The 24,711-nt window shown below is 44.1% G+C and overlaps 1 long non-coding RNA gene and 1 pseudogene across 1 annotated transcript; one reads left to right on the forward strand and one right to left on the reverse strand.

Moving 5' to 3' along the window:
- Nucleotides 1-4,266: 4,266 nt before the first annotated feature.
- On the reverse strand, nt 4,267-9,022 carry LOC123039623 (WAT1-related protein At5g64700-like; annotated as a pseudogene).
- Nucleotides 9,023-20,356: 11,334 nt separating this feature from the next.
- Nucleotides 20,357-21,233, forward strand: LOC123042662 (uncharacterized). Its single transcript, XR_006418861.1, has 3 exons — nt 20,357-20,412; nt 20,664-20,822; nt 20,960-21,233. It is a non-coding gene; the product is annotated as an uncharacterized lncRNA (long non-coding RNA).
- The last annotated feature ends 3,478 nt before the right edge of the window (nt 21,234-24,711 follow it).

The following is a 24,711-nucleotide window of genomic DNA, read 5'->3' on the forward strand; positions in this document are numbered from 1 at the left end:
CATAATAATTGAAACACAACGACCATATTTTCCTCTCTCATAATAATTACATGTAGGATCATAATCAAATTCAACAATATAACTATCACATAAAATATTCTCTTCATAATCCACATGCATGCAAAGTTGACACTCTTCCAAAATAGTGGGATTATCATCAAATAAAGGCATGACCTCTCCAAGCCCACTTTTATCAAAAATTTCATAAGACTGAACACTCTCCAAATATGTGGGATTATTTTTACCTAAAGTTGACGCTCTTCCAAACTCACTATTATTGCAAACATTATTATCAATATCATATTCATCATGAGGCTGAAATAAATTTTCAAGATCATAAGAAGCATTATCACCCCAATCATGATCATTGCAATAAGTTGTAAACATATCAAAATTAGCATTCCCAAGCTTGGGTTTTGCATATTATTAGCACAATTGACATTGATAGAATTTATAATAACATTGCAATCATGCTTTTGACTCAAGGAACTATCGTGAATCACTTCATAAATTTCTTCTTTTAGCACGTCATCACAATTTTCAGATTCATAAATCTCAAGCAAAACTTCATAAAGATAATCTAGTGAACTCAATTCACTATTGGTTGGTTCCTCATAATTGGATCTTTTAAAAATATTAGCCAGTGGATGAGGATCCATATGAAGAAATTTTTAGCAAGCGAAGATGCAAGCAAATAGAAGACACATGGCACACGAGCAAAGAAGAGACCTGACAAGAAAACGGCGAACAAAAAACAGGGCGAATAAAACGAAATTTTTTTGTGAAGTGGGGGAGATGAAAACGAGAGGCAAATGGAAAATAATGTAAATTGCAAGGAGATGAGATTTGTGATTAGGAACTTGGTAGATGTTGATGATGTCTCCCTGACAACGGCGCCAGAAATTCCTTTTGATTGTGGCTTGAACTACGTCGGTATTTCCCCAAAGAGGGAGGGATGATGCCGCACAGCTACGGTAGGTATCTCCCTCAGTTATGAGATCAAGGTTATCCAACCAGTAGGAGAACCATGCAACACCACGTAAATAGCTCTTGCACACAAAGAACAAATACTTGCAACCTGATGTAAGAGAGGGGTTGCCAATCCCTCACGGCTAAAAAGATGGGTAAAATTGTAGTACAATGGATAAATAGATCTCACGGGAACATGAGATAAAATAAATAATATTAAATTGCAGCAAGGTATTTTTTGTATTTTTGGATTAATAGATCTGAAAATAAAAGAAAATAAAAATATAACGCGAAGGCAATTATAATAAAGAACAGACCCGGGGGCCTTAGATTTCACTAGTGGCTTCTCTCGAGAAAAATAGCATACGGTGGGTAACAAATTACTATTGGGCAATTGATAGAACTTCAAATAATCATGACGATATCCAGGCAATGATCATTATATAGGCATCACGTCCAAGATTAGTAAACCGACTCCTGCCTGCATCTACTACTATTACTCCAAACATTGACCGCTATCCAGCATGCATCTAGTTTATTAAGTTCATGGAGAAACGGAGTAATGCAATAAGAACGATGACATGATGTAGACAATATCTATTTATGTAGAAATAGACCCCATCTTGTTATCCTTAATAGCAACAATACATACGTGTCGGTTCCCCTTCTGTTACTGGGATCAAGCACCATAAGATCGAACCCATCACAAAGCACCTCTTCCCATGGCAAGAAACATCGATCTAGTTGGACTAACTAAACCAAAGATTCAAAGAAAAAATACGAGGCTATAAGTAATCATGCATATAAATCAAAAGATTCAAATAAGTTTCATGGATAAAAACATAGATCTGATCATAAACTCAAAGTTCATCAGATCCCAACAAACACACCACAAAAAGAGTCACATCAAATAGATCTCCAAGAGACCATTGTATTGAGAATCAAAAGAGAGATAGGAAGCCATCTAGCTACTAACTACAGACCTGTAGGTCTATAATGAACTACTCACGCATCATCGAAGAGGCACCAATGAGGATGATGAACCCCTCTATGATGGTGTCTAGATTGGATCTGTGGTTTCTGGAACTTGCAGCGACTGGAATTGATTTTTGTCGACTCCCCTGGGTTTTCTAGAATATTTGGGTATTTATAGAGCAAAGCAGCGGTGCAGGAGGCCACCGAGGTGGGCACAACCCACCTGGGCACGCCTGGGCCTCCAGGCGCGCCCTGGTGGGTTGTGCTCCCCTCGGAGCCACCCTCTGGTGCTTCTTTGGCCCAAAATGTGTCGTTTGGTCTAGAAAAAATCTCCAATAAGTTTTTCTGCAGTTGGACTCGTTTGGTATTGATTTTCTGCGAAGTAAAAACAAGCGAAAAATAGCAACTGGCACTGGGCACTCTGTCAATAGGTTAGTCCCAAAAAATGATATAAAGTTGCTATAAAATGATTGTCAAACATCCAAGAATGATAATATAATAGCATGGAACAATAAAAAAATTATAGATATGTTGGAGAGGTATCAGCGCGCCCTCCTCCAGGCGCGCCCTGGTGGGTTGTCCCCACCTGGTGGCCCCGCAGACCTCAACCCTGATACTATAAAATCACATTTTCGGAGAAAAAATTAGGGAGAAAGAATTATCATGTTTCACGAGACGGAGCCGCCGCCACCTCCTGTTATTCATCGGGAGGACAGATCTGGGGTCTGTTTGGGTCTCCGGAGAGGGGGATCTTCGATCTTCGTCGTCACCAACCCTTCTCCATCGCCAATTCCATGATGCTCCCCACCAGGACTGAGTAATTCCTTCGTAGGCTCGCTGGTCGCTGAGGAGTTGGATGAGATTCATCATGTAATTGAGTTAGTTTTGTTAGGGCTTGAGCCCTAGTATCCATTATGTTCTGAGATAGATGTTGCTATGACTTTGCCATGCTTAATGCCTATCACTTTGGGACCGGGTGCCATGATTTTAGATCTGAACCGTTTATGATATCACCATTATATCTATGTTCTAGATCTGATCTTGCAAGTTATAGTCACCTACTACGTGTTATGATCCGCAAACCCTGGAGTGACAGAAGTCGGGATACTTTCTGGTGATGACCGTGGTTTGAGGAGTTCATGTATTCACTATGTGTTAATGCTTTGTTCCATTCTCTTTAAAAAGGAGGCCTTAATATCCCTTCCAATAGGACCTCGTTGTCACGGGAGGGTAGGACAAAAGATGTCATGCAAGTTCTTTCCATAAGCACGTATGACTATTTACGGAATACATGCCTACATTATATTTATGAACCGGAGCTAGTGCCACATCGCCCTAGGTTATGACTGTTATATAATGAATAACATCCAACAAATTCACCGATCCAATGCCTATGAATTTCTCTTATATTATTACTACTAAGTTACTATTGCTACTGTTACTATTGCACTTGCTACAAAATCATTGCCATCACTGTTACCGTTACTATTGCTGTTGCTACTACTATCAAAACTATCATACTACTTTGATACTGATCACTTTGTTGCAGATAATTAATCTCCAGGTGTGGTTGAATTGACAACTTAGCTGCTAATACTTACAAATATTCTTTGGCTGCCCTTGTGTCAAATCAATAATTTGGGTTGAATACTCTACCCTCGAAAACTGTTGTGATCCCCTACTTGTGGGTTATCAGTCGGCGTTGGACATGCCCTTAGACACTCTTTTTAGAAGCAAAACAAATGAACTTGAAAGTTTTGACTCTCGACCCCTTATTGGGTTGAGCTTTCCATCTAATGTAATAAATGAAGAAAACACAATAACAAACGCAGCTTGCTGCAACAACATGACAAACAAGAATGCATCACAGAGAGATACAAATTTTACCAATAATGTCATTGTATCACAACATACAAAGTATTAGCTTAACAAAACACTAACACCTTGCTCATCGGTGGGTCCTACTAATACAGTGAGCCAACGTTTCATGATGTAGACACATAAGACCAAAATCACCAATTTGTGTGCATGTATTGTGAAGTTGAAGATATTGTCCTATATGGTATCACAATTGTACAATCCAATAAGAAAGATACCCTGCTAGTGGCTTACCTCACTTGAAAATACTAATGCACCATCACACATCTTAGGATTGGTCAAATCGTTTTGTTTTACTACCTCACATGTTAACCATAAGTGGTATCAACTGTTAATATAAAGCTCACTCGAGACTAGCATCCCAAAAAATCAAGGACCAAATCTTGGAACCTCAAACTTTGAGTCATGGGTAGGTTGCGCCTGAAGCTTTTCATTGCTTGACCCTCATGTCGTCTCTGCACGGAGTTCTCTGGCCTTTCCATATAGGTACATATACAAACCACTGAAAACCAATGTGCTACCTAACAAGCTGCCATATAATAGCAAAAATATATTACTTATGGAACAAAAAAGTATATAAGTGTAAATGTTAAAACAAGAAATGGTCAAGCTATTATATTTGATGTATTTCTAATGAAAATGTTAAACTAAGGGCCAGTTCATTTGGGTGGCTTAAAAAATAAGTTGCCTCTTCCGAGCTTAAAAAATAGTCACCTCCGAAATTTGTTGAGACTTATAATTAGTTATTCCATAATTAGTTTAAAAGACCCAATAAATAAGAGAGATGGCTTATGGTAAAAGTTGGGAAGCAGGTGGCTTATTTTTTAAGCTGCCAAAAGAACTGACCCCAAATCACAACATTCGTTAAGGTACATTTTTTACTCCTTCTATTCCAAACCACTAGATGGCTATAGGGTTGCTACATTTACACAACTCATCAATTATACATAGGGACAGAGCGTGGGAGCATGCTAGGGCCATGCTCCCTTAGCTTTTTTCTCAAACAACCTCCTATTTATTATCTCAAAATAATCTAAATTCTTGTATTTGCCCCCTACAAAATTTTATATCTTCCCATTGCCACCCCCTTTGTATCACATTCCTAGCTTCGTCCTGATTATGCATTCACTAATCATATTGATCACAAGACACGCTTACATGTATGTGCATACATCATGATAAGGACAAATGTATTTAAGCACCATTTTCTTGTAATTTAATAAAATGCACTTTTATATTTGTCACAAGAATGAGCTCACCCTAGGCTATTGTGTCTTCAAGTCAAACTTAATAATTTTGTATAACTTTTTTAGATAATGGTAAGTACATTTAGAACACACACACCCCAGGGTAGGAACATTATGTCCAATTACAATACATGCATAACTACATATAAGAAAAAGCAAAACCTTTGAATATGAGGTTAGTATTAGAACAAAATACACGTACCTCCCAACCGTGATGCTTTCTCCTAGTAATAATGCCCCAAGAACCATGGTGAAGACAATCGATAATGTGTTGAACATTGGTGGAAAAACAGGGCCGCGCTTTTCCACGGCGTATAGATTCAACCAATAATTGGCGGCTGTGCCAAGTGCAGCCTACGTTCCAAATCAAGTATGGACACATTATTTTCTGTTGTTTCTAACTATAAAGTTAAGACAAAATATAGAAACAAATGCTTTTTAATATCCAACATCATGAAGTAGTTGGATCTCAAACCATATAGGAAGTCCTTGTAAGCAAGTTTTACAACTTTGAACCGAGTTAAATTTTAACAACGATATGCCCATTGGGCTCCTGGGATTCAAAGGATTTTCATAGGAAATTTGGAGGATTAGAATCCTTAGTAAGTTTTCCTATGTTGGTTATTTATTCATAGGATTGAATCCTATATCTGAATTATTTCTTTGCACTACTTCCCATATGATTTCTAGCATCCACTCAAACCTCTTTGAAATAATACTTTCTTTTTCTACAATGTAATAAAACCAAAATCCTATAGGACTTAGATGGTCTTGACATTCCAAATCTATGTCTTTCCTATTCCCATGTTCTTACAATCCCGTGAATCAAACATTCCTTGATTCTGGTAGCTAGAGTAAAGGTTGAATACACCACAACACCAACCAATCTTGTCCTTAAAAGTTCTCCTATGACTACAATCAGAACCTATCTTGCTTGTGTTGCTTGATTTTTGCTTGGTAAACTAAGATTAGCTTCTACGTATACTGGAGTTATCAGTTAGATTGAACAAAAGTAATGAAAATTCAGGAAATAGCAAGGGATTTTCTAAAATTGAACGTATTCTGGAAAAGACTTACCGAGTAGACAATTGTTAATAGTTGAATGTTCCATCCTACTTGCCAAGCAAGTTTGTCCCTCCTTAAAAATATTCCTATGACACATGTTTGCAAACCACCTAGAACACAAGTCAACATTGATGACCAATGTTTCCATGGGTACACCTTTAAAACCTTCACCTGCATTATTAGAAATTCTTCATTGTTACCGGTCAAGAACAAGGGTAAACAAACTCAAATCATGTTATGCCTATTATGGGAAATCATAGATACAAGCCTTAGTATGAAAACACCATATCATAAATTGAAATACCTGTATGGGATACCAAAATGCATAACATATGCAATCACCAAACAAAAGCAAGGTTCCCCTCACATGATGTTGTCCTCCAGCTACTCCATTAGAACTCTTAGTGATGCCTTTATAACCGGGGTAAAGAGATGCAGTTCCTTTCCATTGTACAGGCTAATCAGCAAAGCCCCACCAAAACATAACAATGCACCAACCACCTTCGCACTACCCTCGTTGGATTTGAGGCGCAAGCTCTCCATACTGCAAAATATATCTTGAGAGTTGCATTTTTAATATCCAGTAATTAAGGTAAGTAACTAAGTTATTTATACACAGGGATGAAGTTACCAGTAACTATAACTAATTAGTAGACTAGAGCTGGATTTTTTGGCACCTAGCTCTAGTAGATTGGAGGAAAGGAGTTGGAGTATGCTATTGTATGGTGGAGGAAAGGGTTGTTTATTACCCAAGAAATATTGACAGGACAACCGTGAAGAGCGGAGTCAAACTTGAGAAGATCACACCGTAGGAGGCGCTTGTGTCATGTAGCCCATAGTAATACATTGCCATAGGCAACGAGTATCTGTACAATGTAAGGATATCACTATAAATATCAATATAGCTTATTCCTTAATCACATACTCAAACAAAAAGTAACCAAATCACATTTAACATTTGGTCTATATAATTGACTATGAAATTTTAAACATAAGTTTTGGATCAGCCTGTTAATATTTTATTGTGGTTACGGAGAAATAAAAAAGGCATAAGATATTGGAATAATATGGCACACAATTTTTCCATTTGTTTCGAGGAGCATTTGAGAAGACTTTAAGCATATGGGGGTTGTAGACCAGTCGGGTTCAGTTTAATTTTTGGCATGGAGCCAAAGAGTTGACTAAGTTAGTTGGCTAATGTATGCTTGGTCATCTTCAGACCAACGTATAACCAATTCGCTTGATTGATTTTGATGGGAACATATGATAAGATACACTATATGAGCATTGAACAAAATATAGAGTACCGGATAAAAACAAAATAATTATTTTATTTTAGTGCAAATGTATATAGGATATTTCATCGAGCGTATATACCCGACAAAAGCATTGATGGAGAGCCACACAAGAGCCTTTGTATCCAATTCTTTCCACTTCCCTCTGCAAATTTATCATACACAATCTTGAGTTAATGGTTAAAAGTTATAGTAGCTTCCCATGATAATAATTTGTATTGTTAACAAAATTATCGAGAAACAAAATTCTTGACCTTTCGAGGAGTAGGGCAAATGGCAAGATGAAAACGACACCTAGAATGCTTCTATAACAGAGCAATGAGAATACAAACATGCCGCCATCAACTACTACCTTGCCTAATAGTATAGTTCCTGTGTTGATGAGCTCCCCAAGTACCACACAGACAGTTGGTTTCCACCTGCTTCCTGTGCAGCAGTTTCAGTCACAATATTAGATGTAGCGCACATTCCCCGCAAGCAAAAAAAAGCATTTCATCCCAGTTAAAAAAGTAGAACATCGTCAACATTCATACATAAATCTCCATATAGTTGCATCTAGTGGATAAATAGTCTGTTGTGATGCACAGACACAGAAAAGATTTCCATATCCCATGAAGAACGTGTCCGTTACATGGATCTAAGTATCCATTTTTTCATTGAAATAGCATTCACATAATTAGCCATAAACATTTGCAAATATGAGCACATCAGGAACTAGGACAAAGAGGATATCTACAAGATTGAAAAAAATCGAGCCTTTCCCCCTCCCGCGATGCTCCCGCGATCGTCGAGGGGGAAACCCTAGCCGCCGGCCCAGGGCCCTCCTTCCCCTCCTCCTCTCCTCGCCGCCGCCTCGGCGAGCTGACGGGCAAAGCCCGGCCAGCATCGGCGGCGGCGGGGCGTTCTCCTTCCCCTGCTCGGTTCCTGGTGGCGCGGGCCGTCGGAGTCGGGCGGCGGCGTGGCGCGGGCATGGGGCGTGGCAGCGCGGTGGCAGCAGCTGGCGGCGGAGGCGCGGACTACTAGCGGCCGTGCGAAGGGGCTGTGGGCGTTGGGGGCGGCGCGCGGTTCCTCCTCTCGGTCGGGGTGGTTCGGATCTGGCGCGCGGGCTCGCGGCTCTGCTTCCGGCGGCGGCTGGGCAGGGCCCTGGCACGCGTGGAGGCGGGGTCTGGGCCTTCTCTGCCTGGCCCCCCTGGTGGTGGCGCCCCTGCGGTCCTCCGGTCAGGTCCGGCCAGCCCTAGTCTGGTCTTGACGCCAGCAGGGGCGCGGGCTGCGGCGGCAAGGGCCTGCCGGCAGCTCGCAGGGGTTGTTGCGCTTGTCGTCGTCGGCGGCATGGTGGTGGTGGTGGTGCGTGCCGGCCGGATTTTGCCTTTTTTTTCCGGTCGGCGGCGCGGGTTTGGGGCCCCAGCCCGGCGTGGCTGCGGTCCCGGCGATGGGCGGCGGCGAGGAGGTGGCTTCGCCGTGCCGGCTCCATGGCAGCTCGGCGGATTGACTGCAGCGACGGCTGGCTTTCCGGCGTCGGCTTGTCTGTCGGCGGCCCGTTTCGACCTTCGACCCTCGTCGTCTGGTTGCTACCTTCGTCGAAGGTTCGCCCATCCCTCGACTATGATCCATCGCTCGTCTCGCGCTCGGCAGTAGGACTGAGTTCGTCTCACGCCCGGCAGCAGGACTGACCTTGTCTCACGCCCGGCAGCAGGACCGACCTCGTCTCGCGCCCGGCAGCAGGATCATGCTCGTCTCGCGCCCGGCACTAGGACCGTGCTCATCTCGCACCCGGCAGCAGGACGTGTCGATGGAGGCCAATTTTGGCCGGCCTCTGGGTGCAGCCCAGGGGTGCGAAAGGCGGTTTCTTTCCGCTCGTATCTTCGGTTGGGGTAGCGGCGGGTCACGGGTGAGGTGGTGTCGAGGTCTTGGATGCTGGGGCGGCGGCCCTGGTGGTGGTGGTTGCGCGGTGCTCTTGGACAAAGCCTGTGCCTTGGTGCTGCCCGGTCACCATGGTTGTGTGGGCGGCGTGGTTGCTGGGGTGTGGCGTTCGGTGGCGGTGATTGTGGGCCGAGGTGAAAACCTGCTCTATCTTCGGACGGACCGGCGGCGGCGAAGATCGTTCCCTTCTTGAAGGCGTCGTCGCGGCTCTCATTGCCCGTCATGCGGCTCCGGGGGAAACTCTGATCCTTGGATCGGGCGGTGGCGGCGCTCCAGCGTCGTATCCTTCCTGAAGGCGCCATCTTGGAGCGCATGGTTCGTCATATGTAGCTTCATTTCTTCGGGGCGGTAGTGCTAGGAGTAGTGTTGCTGCGCTCAGCGTCTATGTATCCTGTCTTGGGTGTGTGCATGTGTTGCGGTGGCGTGGCGTGTGGTTGTATTGGATGCTTGTGGTTTCGTGCTTTATATATAAAGCGGGGCGAAAGCCTTTTTCGGTAATATGAGCACAGAAAAGCAATGAACTTTCCACTGTATATTTTGTTGAGCTTGCAGAAATTCAAATGAAATTTCCCACTTTATTTAGGTGATCGAGCTGAGCTTGTGAGAATGGATGATATTTCCAAATGTGAGAATTAACTTCTCAAAGGCTGAAATCCAGCTGCTTTCAAGCAAACAAAAAAAAAACTCTGCATCAAACAGAATATGCCTATTACTGATATTGAGCGTGGATTTGGTGAACATGTTGGTTCCACGGAACCCCTTATGAATAGTAAATTGAAAAAAAGGGAAAATAAAAAAGCTGATTTTATTTTCTAACATATCTGGCCGACTGGTATACTCGTGCATGAAGTTTCATGAAGAAATGACATACATGGCATTCTGAGCAAAAATACTAATATATTTGGAAACACTATTTGAATAAAAAGCAAGGTCGGATTGCATTTTTCTTCACTATGGAATACCTCAGAGGTGGCATTCCTTCAAAAAACTTCACACATGAATATGATGGTCAATAAAGTTTGATACCCTAATTTTTCAGCGTTTTATTTTCTAGTATCTTTTTCAGTTTACTATTGAAGTGGGTGCATGTTGAATAAGAGTATCTACAACCGCACATACCTAATACGAGTTGCCAAACGCCCGCGGCGGCGTTCGAGCGCGTCCGCGGATGGCTACCAGGCATACCCCAAATTTCATCACAAACAACCACAATAGACATATTGGATTATCATTTTCATACAAACTCATGCAACGGCATATGATCTACGCCTACTGCTATCAACTACTAAACTACTAGTCCCCATCATCGGAGATGTTGATGGTGTTGGTGCCGGAGCCGCCGGCCTCGTGGTCATTGCTGGCCGGGCGCACGGCCGGGTCTTCCTCCTCAAGCTCGGTGAAGAGCTCAGCGATTCGCCTCACCTCGTGCTCCTACTCGAAGGACTCGAGGAGGGCCGTTGCTCCGCCATCTTCTCCATCTGGGACCCCTCAAACTCCTCCATGTCATAGGCCACGTCGAAGAGGCAGAAACCGGATCCGCCTCCGACGACACCTATGGTTCCTCAAACGCATCATCCTCCGTCGGCTCCGGTTCCTCCTTCTCCATGGCAGTGCCGTCCTCATACGGCTCCGCTGCCTCCTCCTCGAACGCATCCTCCTCCGCCGGCTCTTGTTCCTCCTCCTTCATGGCAGTGTCGTCCTCATCCAGCTCCGCCTCCTCCTCCTTCTCCGTTGGCTCCGGCGAATCCGATGAAGGCCGACAGTGATACGAGCAACACGCCAGGATCTGATCTCCTTCGGCAACTACAAGGTGTGCTCTGGCGTCAATATGGTGTATGTGGTGATCCTCTGGCCGGCCATGTCTAGCGGCTACGACGAGCAAATGAAAGTTGGTGGCGTGGGTGGGAGGGAGATGAAAGGAATGGGACGGGCTAGGGTTGGGTTGCCGCTGTCCGAGTTAAATAGTCAGACTTGCTCCCTCGGGCGGCATTGCTGTAGCGGCGCCACGCGGCATGGAAGGGAAGCAGGCGGCCGTCAGACCAACGGTCTCAGTGTGTCACCAGGTGGGCCCCTGCGGTCAGTCCTACGTGTCGCCCACGTTCGGACGCGTCTGAGCATCCCCATATCTGCCCCAGATATGTGCTAGATACGAGGAGTGCCTGTCAGTCCGGGTATTTGTGCCGGATTTGCTAGACGCGGCTGCGTGGCACTTTCTCGTCCGTCCGGGAAGCCCGCCCGAGTGTTTGGGGCGGGTATGAGGCAGGGACGATTTAAGGGGGGGGGGGGGTCTCCCCCCCTATCGATCACGTTGCCCCTTGATAGCGATTAGGTATAGCAGCTTTTTTTGCATACGCAGACGATTTGTGGTTTGTCTCGCCCCCCTGTGGCTCCCATAATCAAAGGCTCAAAGCCCATGAACGACTTGTATTATGCAATTAGTAGTAATCTGTGGGAGAGAATGCCCAAATATGAATAAATAAAAAGCCCGAAATGGAAGAGAAGGACCCAGGCTCAAGACACACGTACTCACGGTAGTTCCATCTCTTCTAATCGCTTCGTTTTCGATCTGCTAGTTCTTGCGATCCGGAACACATGCTCGCTGCAGCCGGCCGCCTTGTAGATCGGCTACCGTCGAGAAGGGAATGCGACAGGGAAGCGCTGCCGCACTGATTCACAGGTGCATTGGCCGGCCGCTCGGATGAGGAAAAAAGGTTAGTTTATTTCAGGATTTGATTAGTTTGTGTCTTAGAGATGTAGAGCGATAGGCATTGAAAACTAACTAGAATTTTCTAGATTGTCTAATTGTGTTTGTGTAGACTTGAAGAGAAAGATAGCTCAATCAATTCATAGAATTTCCAAGCCAATTGGTTCATGGCTTGATGCTCTCAGCTATGTGAACATGACGTCTTCTACCACCTCTCTCATCAACTTCAACTTCAAATCTCTCAAACAAATTGTCTAACATGAATGATCCTTGGTTGATGCACATGAAAATTGGATTAGAATCAATATAGGTACTACTGTGTACCTAATTTTGCTATATTAAATTAAAAAAACTGATCTGCCTTGTCAAAGATGGACAATTTGGTAGTCTTCTTCTAGTATTTACATCAATGAAAACATGATTTCAGTGTAAGCCTTTTTCACGGTTTTATGCCTGGATCGATGCTCATTAGTCTGTAAAAATTCAAGTGTGGAACTCGCCCCCCACCCCCCCATATCAAATTCCTGGCTCCGTCCATGAGGGGCTGGTTGTAGATGCTCTAACAACTTTTAAATGAAGTGTAATAACTGTTACATACACAGTACACTTTATACACATCCAAAGGGACTCTTACCGTGGTCATGGATGGTGGTGTCCTGGCCGTCGACAGCAGTAGCGCACGACACGGTCGTGCCGCGGCCAACGCTGTTTGATGAAATCCAGCTCAAGCCCGTGTCAGCTCCAGTCGTCGGCGGCGGGCGAAGGGCCGGGGAACGCAGCTGGCCGGGCGAGCGTGAGGCAGCGAGGGCGAGGGAAGAGACGGGCAAGGTGGGGGTGAGCTTGGATGCTGCCATGGCAACGGTACGGTGCGTGTGCGTGAGGGGAAGATGGCTCGAAACGATGGATCTGGCGGGGTATATATACGTACATATCAAGTGACACAGTAAATACACTAGCCAGTAGATACATGGGTCGAATTAACAGTCGTGGGTCGAACGTGACAGGTTGAATTAGTGGAGTAGTTCATGCATTTTGGGTACGTTTTCGTCCAGAAACTGAACCCCGAGCGCGGGCAAGTGGTAGGTTACAGTGCCCCGTACTTGATTGACACCAAGTTGTTGATCATAGCAGGCGCGCTCATTGTCTGCAGGCACTTGTTACTGTCAAATAGTCCATCACAGTACGTACCTAGCACACGTTGGCGATGGCGGAGGGCGGGGGAGAAGATTCGGCGACCGATCGCAGGGGCGGCTAGTGCATAGCCGCCACCCGCGAATGGTGGCAATTACAGTGACAGATAGTCTGAGCCAGCACGTCGACCAGCCTAGTAATGGTTAACTTGGATCATTCGAGAACAAATTATGAATTTGGCGTTAACCGTTAACGTGGTTTTTCCAACAAGTACAAACGTAGATGTCCACCACACGCACATGTATTCTCCCATGGGGAGTGCTTCGATACAACCCCCTAAAACGTATAATGGATAGTACGGTCATTTCACATTAGGTATAGGAATACCCACCCGACAACGTACGTCTGCGCGCTACGTCGTGCGCCCGCCGCGTATGCCGCACCCGTCGTTGTACGTACGCCCGCCCGCATACCAGCACCCGTCGCCGTACGTCGCCGCCGTACGCCCGCACGTCTCCACGTTGGCGTCGACAGTTATTGGAGAAAAAAAAAAGACACGGTAGCCGCCGACACCCGCCGTCGAAACCCTGAACCCTAACGCACCCACGCCGCATCCACGTCGGCCCGACTGCACGAAGTCGCCGTCCCCCGGGTCGCCTCCCAAACAGGCCGCCGTGCGTGCCCCGGCGCCGTTTCCGCTGCCGCCGCGCGTGCCCCGACGCCGTTGCCGCTGCCGCCGCGTTCCATTCCCGTCACCCAGATGGCCGTCCACCCGTGATCTACGTCGCCGCCTCCCTTCGCGCACTATGCCTGCTACGACCAGCCATCGTCCTCACGCCGTCGACACCTGCCTCCGCCGGCCAGCAACGTCATGCCGTCATCACGTTCGTCATCGGAGAAAATGGATCCGGCTGAAATCCTCGCCGCCGTGCAAGAGGTTGGTTTGAGACATCGTTGTGCTTGATGAAATAATTGTTTTAGGGATGATGTTACACGGTGTTTGATTGACCTTAGAATTTTTTTTAACATATATAGTTAGAGGAGGAGGGCGATTATGATGGTGATGATTATGGCGAGGACAACGAAACCTCGTCATTGAATATGGATGAACCTGCTGAGGAGAACTACATGAGTTTGGATGAATCTTATAGTGGCAATGTAAGTGTGATCAATGTTGATAAAATAAATAAATATGATAAACCGCACGGACAATTACATGTTTTTTTGCATCATGCAACGACATGGCGATGATGATGATGATATGGATATAGATGATTCATTTGCTGAAAGTGCACTCCGGATATGTTTTTAAAAAAATCAGAGAAGAAATGACATAATAACCATATGAGCGCTTACATGTATTTTTTTGCAATATGCGCAGATGGACGAGGACGGGGACTTTTTGAGGAATATTGTGGACGATGAAAGTGACAGGTCCTGAGGGAACTAAGCGCTTGAGAAAGTATCTATGTGCGAGATCTGGGAAATGACAGGCAAAACTTTGTACAATGGAAGGCAGGACCCGCACGCTGAGAGGGGAGACTCGTTGCTTCTGCGATGCGCATATAACTTTGAAACTTGATAAAGAGCGTGACATTTGGTATGTCAGCAGTTTCAGTGATGATCACAGTCATGTTCTAGCTAGACCGGATGAAGTCACGTTTCTTCGGTCTCATAATCAGATAAAAGAATATCAGAAAGCTAAGATCTTAACCATGGCAGGTGCTGGAATCAGGAAACATATGATTTATGATAATCTCGTCAGTAGGTACGGGTCATATGCAAAGGCTGGTTTTGGGAGGAAGAAGCTTTATAACATGTGTTATAGAGAAAAAGTGAAGTTGCTTGCACAAGGTGATGCAGACACTGCCATTGGGATCATGATGACCAGAAAAGAGAGAGATCCAGATTTCTTCTTTGAGCACACCGTCAATGATGAAGGAAGGCTGAAAAACATATTCTGGTGTTATTCTCAATCTCGCCGAGACTATGTTGACTACGGTGATGTGACAGTCTTCGACGGCACATACATGATGAATAGGTATGGCATGCCATTTATACCTTTTGTCGGTCTGAACAACCACCGCTGCACCACGGTATTCGGTTGTGCTCTTGTGTCTGACGAGACGGAAGATACATATGTCTGGCTGCTTCAGACCTTTTTGAGGGCTCACTGTCAAAAGAGGCTCAGGTCAGTAATTACTGATGGAGATGCAACTTTGATTAAGGCCATCAGAAAGGTACTTTGGGAGGTTTGGCATTGTCTTTGCTCGTGGCATATTGAGAAGAACATGCAGAAACACCTTCATCACAAGTCTCTAAAGGAGTTCAGGTCTCTACTTTATTATGTCACTTCAAAAAAAGTATTTGAGGAGAGATGGGCAGCGTTTACCGCCAAATGGCAGTTGGAGAAAACAAAGACATGGTTACGTAGGATAAACAAGAAGAAAAGGCTTTGGGCTGCATCATATCTGTCTGGTGTGTTTTTCTTAGGTATGCGAAGTAACCAGCGAAGTGAGAGTCTGAATTCATGCCTTCACTTGCATCTAGACTCCGGTATGACTATTGTTGATATGACTGTGCACTATGAGAAATGCATAGTTCGTCTCCGTGAGAACGAGGCGCATGACGATTACACAAACTCACAGACAATCCCAGTACCAGTATTGGACGAGTGTAAAGATATTGAGAAATCAGCTGCCCGTGAGTTCATTGCGACAAACTTTTATATCTTACAGGAAGATATGAAGAAGGCACGGGAGCTTGAGGTCCTTGAGAGATTGAGAGGAGCAGACACTCACAGATTCATACTGACATGGAAGGAAAATAGGGATATCAGATCCACTGTGGAAAACACCCCAGGTAACTCTGAAGAAACCGTGAAGTGCAGTTGCAGAAGCATGTATCGCAAAGGACTTCCTTGCAAACATATTCTTCACGTTCTGATTCAGCTACGCCTACGTGAGATACCTAAGTGTTTAGTACTGCGGAGGTTGAGCCAAGCTGCAAGGGGTGGACTTCCCGTGAAGCGCACTAGCGATCTATTTGCGTGGGGATGGGCAGGTGTAGGGTATAGAGCTAGGTACAGCGAGTTGACTATCTTATCTGCTAAAGCAACTCATAAAACATGCCATAAACCATTTTTATTCGACAAGTTGAAGGCGGCTCTGAGGGACATAATAGATAATGATTACACTGAGGAGGATGAGCCTGGTGCGGAGGTAAAGTTTGTGAACAACGATGCATTTGAGACTAATCAAGATCATGGTCGTGTTCGTGATCCCGCAAAAGTTAACACCAAAGGCGCACCAAAACAGAATGTTAAACGCCACGGTAAGGATGGTCCTGATGTCACTAAAAATGGGCGACCTAAAACTTTTGATAAGAAAAGCAAACGTCAATGTGGACAGTGTGGTCTTACGGGTAATTATAAGTCCATGTGCCCTCAAAATCCTAAGTATTATTTTTTGTATGTTATTGTAAATCTTATTGTTCAAACCAAATTTATTTGTTTATTGTGAATTAACACATATCTTACTGTTTTGATATGTAGGAACTTTGCTTGAATTCTGGAGTATGGAAGATTGCTTCACCCTTTGAATGAAGACATTTTTTTGATGGATTGCTATGGAAGATTGCTTCACCCTTTGATTGAAGACAGTTTTTTGATGGATTGCTTCTATCTATGTGATCTTCTATAACTGTTAAATTATGTTATATGAGACTTATTTTACTTTGTTGATGTCAGACTATTTGCTATGATACCGACATAAGTATTTGTTTGATGACAGACTATGTAATGCAAGAAGTATTTTTACTATGTTAATTTTGATGCCCTCATTATGCATTGTAGTGCCATCGCTGTTTACTGTTTATTTTCTGCATTGTACGGTCGTCGTCGCTTACAACCCCACCGTTTGTTTTAAAAGCCCGACAAGTGCGCCGGCGGCACTGTCCCACAGGGTAGCGTTGGACGGCGGCAGCAGAGCGAGTTAATCAGAGGAGTTCGACTGCCTATGTGCCGCCGGGTATATAAGCCGGTCGTCGCGCGCTCCGTCGTGCCAGGTGGGACTAAACATTTCCCGTCGCCCCGCGTGGTACTTGGGCCGTCATCGCTCCGCGGGCTGTGCAGTGTTATAGGGCCGGCCTACGCGGTCACACGCGTCGCTGCAGGCACGGCGGCTGCGATAGGAAAGGTTTAGTCCCACCTCGCCCGACGGAGCGCGCGACGACCTGCTTATATACCCGGCGGCGCATATGCAGTCGAACGCCTCTGATTAAATCGCTACGTTACCTGTCGTTTGACGGTGCGCTGTTGGATAGTGCCGCCGGTGCATTTGTCGGGCTATTTTTTTAACAAGAAAAACTAAGAACGTCAGTGTTATAAGCGACGGCGACAGTGTTTTAAAAAGAAAAACTAAGAACGTCAGTGTTACAAGCGACAGCGACAGTGCAGAAAAACAACAGTAAACAACGACGGCCCTACAGTGCATAATGAATACATAGGCATTTTTTTAACATTTACCAGTACAGGAAAACATGGACTGTTATATCCAAACAATTTGATGACCGCGGAACTATGAATATGAATAATTCAAATTTAAAGACAACGGCATGAAGAAAAAATAATAATCCAAATGTCATTCTCGACTTAAATATTCAAAATAGTAGTGTCTTCTTCGTCACAAGATATCAAAGTCGAAATAAATGTAAACATTATTTGAGCCTACAAAATTTTCTAGTACATAAATTTTGCCATATTTATTTCTTCTTTGCAAGTCGGGTAACTTTGTCCTTCACATCGTTGAGCGTATTTCTCTCCGAAAAAATAAGTTGCACAATCATTAAGTCCCTCGATTTATCAATTGACCCATGTTAGAACTTCATATTAGTATAATCCAAATAGTATTACATAATGAATTCAATTCAATATAAGCATTTCAAATAAAACCAGACCTGGGAAAAATGGCTTGTCCATTTTTCACCGTTCCAATATTGAAAGCATCAAAGAACAAATATTCCACATGAATTGCTGGTACATACAAACAAGGGTTCATCAGTTCGCATTTCAAGTAAGATATTAAAATAATATAAAAGTATTTACTCACTCGTCTTCTTGTTGTGGCATCTTATACGTTTTGATAGGCCAGGTAGACACATCCGGATAATTCACAGCACCGCTCGCATTCGCATCACGTATGTCATATCCAAGTTGTTTTCTCTGTTCATATATATAATATCACGGAAAGAATTTAACAAAGTTCAGTTACTAAATGATAGTTTCAATATGCTCATGAAAATTTATGCCATACCAGCTCCTCAACTTTGTCTCTAATTTTTCACTATCAAGTTCGGGTCCATCAAAGAATCAAGAACCTGGAACTCTTCCTTCGGGCGATGCATGACGACCGAAACCCAGTGGGTATTTCCCTTATTAAGAGGAATATAAATTTGCATCACAACGAAAATATGATGTAATCAACACATACTCTCTTATTATTTATATCCCATATATGCATACATTAAGGCAGTTGAACTTACCCTATCTTTTTTAAAATACTCATCGGTGCATCTATTCACGGGTTCATTCTTCTTCGCCACAACTTCGTTGTCATTTTTTCCTGGCTCGGTGTCCGGTCTAAATTCAAGTAACCAATTGACCAGCCAGGTCGGCATTATATGACGATCGTCACCAACAACTCCCAACAGATACGACGAATAAGCATTGATAACCTGAAAATAATTTGAATGATGTATAACAATTCCTATTTGCATTGAAAACACAACAATAACTTACATCACCGGTTAGCCATTGATGGTCAAGAATCTTACAAGCCCTCTCTGCACTGAGACCTTCGCGCATGCCATTATTGAATATTTTCTTCTTTCTATGTTTTGCTGACTGCTCATAAGCACGAACAAACTTAACACTAGTTTTAATCACATCGTATTCATCTTGAAAGACTTCTTTCTCGAATAGTTCTGCAATACATGACGGTAATATATTAATAAGTCAATGATAAGTAGTAAGTTCAGCTCGAAAACAATATGATAAAACTCACTTGCTTTTGTTAAACGTTTTGCATGCTTTGTCGGTATAACTGGCACATAAGGAGACTTTGTAAGGTTTGATACCTTCCGCTTCCGTTTCCCTACAACCTCCTCCTGTACCTCATCTTCTCCAATAGAATCTACAGATCCACGTGATGCGATTTCATCTGTTCCTAAAGATGTAACGGATTTCTCATCAGATACCTCAGGAACTTCGATAGGATCTTCTTTATCACCCTTGAAACTATCCCAATATTCAGGTGTGCAATAATAAGGTCCCTTCTCTTCAGAATCATTAATATCATCTTCATCATCCTCTTGCACATTCTTTTTTCTTGGTGTTTTGAAATTGTGCATGTCAGCATTATATACAAATTCTTTACGAGGTTTTCCATCATAGTTTCTAGTTTCACTATTTTCACCATACTCATTCTCTTCTTCTTTTTCAATATCACCGGCTTTGTAGAATACAGCGCTTTTGTTCAATTTCTCTATGACCCTATGTGATTACAAATTAGTTGTAATTAATTATGTGACACATCAAAAAACAAAGTGAACGGCAAAATAAGAAAACTTGTACCTGTGCGCATAGCTCCGGCATATGAAGCATGTCCTTACGAATGTGCTTCAGCTCAGTCAAAATCCGATCCATAATAGGGTTCTGGGTAGCTGAAGCCTCAGATGTGCTCACACTTGTTCTCCTTCCACTGATGTTAGACTTTCTCGTACTGGATTTCTTGTTCTTTTCAGCTTGTTCCATTCTAATTTTGTTTAATCGGTACTCTTCAGTAATGGTGTCATCGATCTACAACATAAAGAATCATACAATTATATTTAATTAATAATTAATTGAAGACTTTAAATGAAAAAACATATTAAAGACAGTAAAATCAAACCTAAAGCGAGCTCTCCCAAGCCCCCAACGATTCCGGCCGTCAGATCTTAAGTCTTAGTCGTTTCTGGCCATTGATGATTGCCTGTCCCGATTTTTCTCGCTAAGTGGGCCTACTGTCCGAGAGGCAGCTACTCTGGTGGAAATTTCAGAGCACTGTGGTTAATCGGGCCTAACTATTGCAAAAAGCCCACTAAGAAAAATAGACGCTCCTCGGTGAAGCCGATGCGTCTACTCGGGAGAAAAGCGACGCGATCGATGCAGGTTCCTCTCGATAAAGCTTAGGTACGTCACCGCCGCCGCTACGGCCTCCTCCGTCGCACTGCTCCGTCGTTCTTCTATTCCCTTTGGGTCTCTGGTTCTCTAGGATCCTTGGTTTCTTCTCATCCCGCCCCTCTCGCCCTTTCTTATCTCGCTCCGCCCAATTGCTGTTGTGTGTGCGAGGCCGCCGCTGCCGCCGTCATTCCCGCCCCGTCGACCGCCGCATGGATCAAGTTCTCACTACCATCGCTGTTCTGTCTAACACTGTTTCTTAGGGAGGAAGAAGATGGAGGATGTGAAGGCTACTAGAAAGCACGGGAGCCCACCACTTCCGTTGTTCCGCAACTCGCCCTCCGGCAGCGACGCCTTTGATCTTTCTCCGAGCCAAGCTCCTCATGTGTGACTGCTCCGGTGACCGAGCTTCATGGGAACAGGTATATGCTAAGCGGATGACTCTTTTTTCTCCCCACTTCTCCCCAACCCTTCTCCCAAAACTCACTTTCAGTAGTGGTTAAGTTTTGATCTGTAGTCAATATATATCAAAGATCATTTGCTTCTTATAATTGTGCAGGTTTGTGAATGAAAATAAAAGAAAAGGAATAAGCTGCAGTAAAATTATGGTGAAGAACGTTTTTTCATAGCTCTGAACATGTTGGCACTTAGATTTTGATTTTTGATGATTTGTAGTTCAGGCATCCCTTTTGTATTCGATAACTCACATACTACTTGATGTTGCATGGTCTACAGTCAAATCACCACTCGAAGAAGAAGAGGTGAATCATGAATTCCATCTTAAAGAAGTCCAAGTGAGGTGCTTATTTGATTTTATGTTTTTTTGGGGTAAACATGAATTCCATCTTATGATTTGCACTAATAAAAGATGCACCACCATAGATTTTATCCATCTACAGAACTAATAAAGTAAAGATAGCCTATTGTTGGACAGAAATGTTAACACATGGATTCCTATAGCATGATAGAGAGCAGGTGTGGCTCCTAAAGCCATGTTTTTTTAACAAAATCCCAAAGCCATGTCGTTGTTGCAGGGTTTTTTTTCAGTTCTTAGAACAGCAAGGTCACTGTACACAACTGTCTTTAATTTTACTCCCTCTGTAAACTAATATAAGAGTGTTTAGATCACTAAAGTAGTAATCCAAATGCTCTTATATTAGTTTACGGAGGGAGTACATCAATGGGAAGAAAAATCTGAACTTACATCTCCTGCCAAGACTGATATGGTGTTCTTGCCCAGTTTATAGGTCTTGGTCAGTAGTTTCATACTTTCTCTAAGATTGCAAAGGAGCAACTCCGAACCTTGCTTCATACTATTGTCAATGCAAGCAGCGGGTTGTAGTTTATCTAGAACAGTGAGTTCCTTAACAAAAACTTGTGTCATCTGCCCAGCTGTTGTGGCACACTGCGCAGCCCGTGGCGTACTCATCATCGTTTAATTAGGGAACTAACGATTCATGTGTGTTGCTACTTGCTACCCACAAGATATATCTACTTTTGAAAAATGTGATATTGCAGTTCTGTAATCTAGCATCTTCCTTTGGATTTGCAGAGTGAATTGCAAAAAACCACCACATTTTAAGTTCTGTTTCGGAATTGCCACCACATTTCTTGGCCGCCCGAAAATCTACCGTTTTACTTGCTAAAATTCTCAATAAACACTAATGACCAGTTTGAAGTGATTAATCTGATTTCTGACATGTCGGGCCAGTAGGTCAGGTCCACGTGGCACACATGTTAACACTGTTTTCTGTTGACTGTGAAAACAATGCCCTGCAACCACGCCCCACCTTCTCTCGCGCAATGCTGGCGGCCGCCCCACCACCTCTTTTTCCAGCGCCACCCCACCTCCCTGCTCTCCTACCGAGCACTCCACCTCCCTCCATCTGTTCACCCTCCCAGCGCCGGCGAGATCCCCCGCCGCGCGTCCCGCCCTACACGGCTACACCGCCCCACGCTGGATTCGGTGGCTCCCGTGACGCGGCCGCTCGCCCTGCCCTGTCCCGATGAGCTCTGTCCCAGTCGGATGTTCACTAGCCCACGCCACTTCCTACTCCTATGCCCTCGTCCGGAGCAGCTCAATGCGTGGGGCGGCATGGGACGGGCTGCTAGATCAGCGCTCGCAAGCTCCCGGACGAGGACAACCAATTGTCGTCGTGCAGAAGCTGTCGGCGGCGACTCTGCCTGCCGTCGGGCGGCAGCCTCCCGTGCGACTGCTCGGGACGACCTACACGGAGGCGGCGGTCGTGCAGCTTCAGAATGGCGCCCTCCTCGGTGCGGCGGTCGTTGGCCGGCCATGCAGCGGCACGAGCTTGAGGGCGGCGGTAGCGATGCACCAAAGGTGTTTGATGGAAAGCCTCCAAAGAGAAGGAGAAGGTTTGGGAGAGATAAGGGTGCTGATGGGTGGGTCCTCCGTCTTACTTCACAGGTCAACAAATGATGTTGACAAAATTTTGTGCCATGTCAGCACTTACAGCGGGCCCGACTTGTCAGAAATCAGACTAATCACGTAAAATCGTTCATTAGTGTTTATTGAGAATTTTAGCAAGGAAAACGGTAGATTTTTGGAGCGGCCAAGAAATGTGGTGGCAATTCCGGAACATAACTTCAAATGTGGTGGTTTTTTGCAATCCACTCGGATTTGCATGATGTAGTAGTACCCTTTATTCTCTTATCTCGAAATATATTCAACCGTTTATTCACAACATTGTTTATTTTTTGCATGTGTTTATTTTCTTTTATATAATGATTCAAGTTTTTCAACATTGTTAAGTTGCATGACATCTGTACATCAGGCTTGAGATCAAAACTAAGCTGATTTTGTCTGTCCAATCCGCCTCTTGGTTACCATGAGACTTGAAATGTTGTTGAATTCCATCTATTTTGGATTTTAGATTTTAGATTTTCCTGGAATGCCTGATGACTTATTCTTCTAGGATGAATATAAATTAAACCTACATATTTCATGCCTATATATATATGTATGTGCCGTGCGTGGAAATTACTATCATTCAATCAAAAAATTAGACGGGCGCGGCAACGCACGCCACCAATGATCTAGTATTTAACGTATTACCATTCCAACACCACGACCATATTGAAAGTCGTACTTGTCTCTTTTCTCCGCTGCCGCTTCTGTCCAATTCCTCATCAAGGGGCTCAACAGCGCTAAAGGATCATACTGCGGACTGGTTCTTGGTTGCACCTTCTCCCAATATAGATACTGCAAAACAAAAAAACTACCATTTAACATCTGTTACACTAATATTACATAATACAAATATTCAACTTAAAAAATAAATCGTACATGCAGAAGTGCTAGGTTGCAACGTGGCCATTACCTAACACGGCCGGGCTGCAAGACCATACCAAGCTCCGACAAACAAAACAGCAAAGTGAATGAGTTCCAGCTCAACTTTTTTATCTGCCTGACATCTTGCACTAGTGCATAATAATTCTTCGGAATGTACTCATTAGACACTAGTGCAATTATAGTCCCTAACAGGACGAGAAACGCCATCCGAACAAATTCATCGTCCGCGTTTTTATTTCTCTAAATCTTCTCAATAAGATCATCAATCAATATTTTACCATTCTTCTTGTTAACAAAACTAGCTGGATTTTTTTTATTGCTTTGCCTTGGTACATACTCAAAAACCTAAAAACATCCACTCCTTCATTCTTCAAACCAAATATAGCAAACACATCATCAGGCCTCAGTGAAATCAACCCTTTTTTCCGGCTGCCTCTTGGACCATGAATTTTTTACTACTAGGATTGTGACATTAAATCATAAGCGCAAGCAAATTATCACGCATCTTGATCGAAGGTATTCGTAACATGCCTTCCATCTCTGTTTCGTAAAATGTAAATCGCTGACTTGGTGTTAACTTAGTAATAAGACTAACCCACTTTTCTACCGAACATGCAATCACATCATCGATGTCCATACTGCATATAATAATATCTATGTGATGTTGCATGCAGCTAATGTGATATATTATGATGAAAATATTAAAAGAAATACCTACCCGACGGCGACTAGTGCGGGCGACGGCGACCACAGCGGATGACGGCGGGCGCTGACGGCGACTAGTGCGGGATGACGACGGGCGTTGGCGGCGGGGCGATGCTGTCGGGCGGGGAACGACAGTGTGGGCGGCGGCGGCCAATGCGGATCAGATCGGGCGCGTCGTCGGCACGTACGAGGCAAAAGTGCATGCGCAACGTGATTGGGCAACATGCGCAATTATGGGGAATATTTCCTCAGCTAGCGATGGCTCGTGCATATATTTGTGGCGTCGGGCCCGC

The sequence above is a fragment of the Triticum aestivum genome, chromosome 2B (assembly GCF_018294505.1).
Source record: "Triticum aestivum cultivar Chinese Spring chromosome 2B, IWGSC CS RefSeq v2.1, whole genome shotgun sequence".
Taxonomy (NCBI): domain Eukaryota; kingdom Viridiplantae; phylum Streptophyta; class Magnoliopsida; order Poales; family Poaceae; genus Triticum; species Triticum aestivum.